The following is a 4,077-nucleotide window of genomic DNA, read 5'->3' as shown; positions in this document are numbered from 1 at the left end:
GTACTTCTGAAATCATTATTTGAGAAAATTCTATTTATGGGAAATACAATGATAACTACCTCTCCGGCAAGTCTGGGTATGATGTGGTATACACTCCAGCTTGTCCGGGTGAGATGAGGGTACCTCTCCGGCGAGTCCGGGTGAGATGGATATATGTTAGGTTAATGGAATTCCCTAAATAGTACTATGATTTGATGTCTAACCTGTTTTTGGAAATATGAATCTGTTAAATACACTGACCTGATGAATGGTGTGTATATTACAGTATGTGAAACATATGATTATATAGATAGGTATATCTATGAGGAAATCCAAAGACCATATTGATTGATAATTAGGGGTAAATCACGAACAGGTGTGTCAATGATAATTCTAGATTTAATTATCAGGAATCTCTCGTATACGTCTATAATTTCGATATCAAACATTATTTCGTTTGATCATCTGTCTCGTAGTTCGTGCGATAAGATGAACGACAGGAACTCTATAAGTTGGGACGCCATGGAAAGTATAAAATTTCCCTTTGCGATTATTAATGCATTAAGAAGCCTGTAACCAAAAGTTGTGTTAAGACACAAAACATCTAAAAACTTATAGAGAATCGTTTTACCTTTATTAAGAGCTCTTGAAAATAAAAGTAACCACGACCAGATATACTTACAAGAACTCTTTCTCCTATTACTAAGATTTACCATTCGGAACCCTTAAATTTATTTGAAATGACAGGAATACATACCTAACTAATAAATCTTTAGTTGTACCTCTTCAAAGTTATAAAGGTAAATGAAGAATTTAAATCCATTAAAAGATCAGACAAATTAAAGGTAAGAATCTCAAAGCATAGAGAATAGTTCTGGTCAAAGTAAAGTGAAATTCAAAACGAAGAATAGAGTATTCCTAGAAACTAAATTAATTAAATATTCATCCATATTTAAGGGAATCTCGAGGACGAGATTTAAAACAAGGTGGGGAGGATGTAACATTCCCAAAATTTTTATTTATATATATAACAACTTATGTTATTAAAAAAGATGCATCATGGGTAGATTAACTGTTAGAAATATAAAGTACCTAAACGAGCCTAGGAACCATTTAATAATTTAAATTGAACCTACTCTGTTTTAATGAAACTTGGTTCAAAATGTAGATAAAATTATTTTCATTCTAGTAGCGTATTTATAAAACATCATAGTTTAGAAGTTATATGCACCAAATAAGTAAAACAGTTGAATTAATTATAATATATAAAATAATAATAAAATAATAAAAGAAAATAATAGAAATAGAATCCTAAATATGCATAAGTATAAATTAGAATCTTTAACAATTGTATGAAATTCAAAACATGAAACCAATACACATACAAATAAGTGTACGTGGCCATTCAAAATGACATACAACTCAAAATAACAAATTAATAGAAAAATCTATACTTTTGAATTAAGATTTTACATGTGTACGTGGATAACAAAGAATAAATGCAGTAACTTAGCCTCCAAGCTATTTTTGGGATTCAACTATAAATAGAACCACTTCTGAGCTTCCAAAGTTGTTCAGCTCGTTCATTTATTTCTATCTCGCTTACACTGTGATATAATTACACCCACTCTTCTTTAGCCCTGCCCCGTTTTAAGTGTTTTAACCCTTGATCACTAATACCCTGTCCGACTGACGTAGGGCCCCGTAACATATGTCAAGGCTCTGCCTAAATTCGTTGGGGTTCTGTCTCGTGACGTAGGGATAAAGTAGAATTGGGTTACTATATTTAAGCGTGAGTGCACTATATATTTTACCAAATCACCCAGGAGTGATACCCAAAATATAACTACCCTCCTAAAACACCCCTGACACCCCTACACTTCCTGAAATACATCCCATACGTGAAAACCAAGTCCGAATTATAATATAGTATTAAAAATAAATGGAAAACAAGAAAAAGTAAGTTGAGGCGGGCCGCGTAGACCCACCCCAACCATTCACGCGGGCCGTATGAAGGTGTAACCGGATTCCTTTGATTTCTTAAGTCCAGGCGGGCCGCATAAACAACATATTAAGATGACGCGGGCCGCGAGTGACCTAAAGTGTGGCGCAGCCCGGTGCCGACACGTGTCGACATCGTGGCAGGTCTAGATCATGACAAGGATAAGCTACGCGTTGACTGGAGTTTGACGCGGGACGCGTAGACTCCTGTCTACCCTTACGCGGGCCGCGTGGGAACCAGAATCAGCACCTATATAAGAGGGCCATCGGATTTCATTCGAATTCGCTCACAACGATTTCTTTCTCTCAAATTCTGATAGTAGGCCTATAATACGCAGGTATTATACCCCCTAATTAGCGAAGCTCTGCCTCGTTGTAAGTATCATAACCCCTGGATACGTATTAGATATTCTGCCCGATTGATCTAGGGTTCCGTAACGGCTGTCGTGGTTCTGCCCGACGTAGTCGTTGGAATACCGTCTCGGGGAGGGTATTACTAATGTTAAAATGGGTTATTATACTAACGCGTGTGCATTGTTTAGACTATAACCAAGAAATCACAGAGGAAAGCCTTATAATAACAATGTGAGTGATCCTTCTTTTTATGAACTCATTTTTGTGAGTTGATCCACTTTTTGTTAAATGTTTTTACAAAACCTTGCATACTTTTCTATGCAAATAACAGTTATTGAGTATTTGTAAGAATACAATTATCACGGGTATGTTGGGGTTTTGTATACAAAATGTTACAACCTGGATAGGAAACCTGGATATGGAGTAACATTACCACAAGTCGGGTATCGACAGTACCATGGGTGATAATTGATATAACTTGGAAACAAATGTAATTGCGGGATCGCCCTCAATACTGTTCACTGTGACTTTTTATTTAAACTTGATTAAACTGGGATTCACTCACCAGTATTTCCTGCTGATAAAATGTTTTAAACACGTGTTTCAGGTAACTTAGTGTAAAGCCAATAGAAGCCAGCTGGAGAGCACTGAAGACTTGGAAAAGTGGCAATAAAGTTACCTAAAATAAAATAGATGTTTTTATTAAATAAAATAGGATTTATTCCTATAGAAATGTATGTACTGCAAAACTTGGGTTTTATCCCATATGTTTAATATTATGAAAACAAGGTGGTTTTACTCTGATAAAATATTTCCTAACTACGGTCCTGATGTAAAATTCCGCTGCCAAATTAGACAATACACGATACCACCGAAACTGGCTCACGGTCGCCCGTTCCCGGGGATTAGGGATCGGGGGTTGTGACAGTCATAATCATAAGTTTGTATGTCAAAATGACATTCACATGCTCCCAGCTTACAGACAATTGTCAGATGTCCAGGAGGAGATGGTATGGGAACTTGGCACTTTAAACCTTGGTCCTGTCAAAGCTTTCCATATAATGAGGAAACGTTATGGTGGTTTTGAGAACGTTGGTGCCACGGTTGATGATTGCAAAAATTTTAGGAAGCGAATAAACAGCTATATAGGAGAATATGACGCTGACATGGTAATAAATAGGATGACTGACAAAAAAACTATTTAGCTGATTATTCGTTTGAATACTCTGTTGATGATGGCAAACGGTTAACTGGTTTGTTCTGGGCTGATGGTTTATGCAAGCTTAACTATATTGAATTTGGGGATGTGATATCGTTCGATGCAACTCTCAAGACAAACAGGTAAGTGTTTCAAGACAAACATGTTTGTTACTTATTTTCGCATGTTTGTTTGTTAATGCAATTTTAATATCGCATTTGTAAACAAACAGAATGTGATGAATATATCGCATGCCATACTTCTGGTTTCGCATGTGATTTTTAATAATTCGCACATACTAAATGTTGTTTCGCATGTGTTGTTCAGGTACAAGATGGTGTTTGTTCCGTTCACTGGCATTGACAACCACTGTCGAAATGTAACAGTTTCAGCTGGGTTGCTGGCATCGGAGAGTATTGAATCATATAAATGGCTTCTGAATTCATTTTTAAAGTCATTTGGTCGGCAACCAAATGTTGTAGTGACGGATCAAGACCCTGCTATGAAACAGGCTATTGAGGAGGTTTTCCCTATTAGCAGACACA

Source organism: Helianthus annuus, chromosome 15 (assembly GCF_002127325.2).
Source record: "Helianthus annuus cultivar XRQ/B chromosome 15, HanXRQr2.0-SUNRISE, whole genome shotgun sequence".
NCBI classification, from domain to species: domain Eukaryota; kingdom Viridiplantae; phylum Streptophyta; class Magnoliopsida; order Asterales; family Asteraceae; genus Helianthus; species Helianthus annuus.
Note: the sequence above shows the minus strand (reverse complement) of the source record.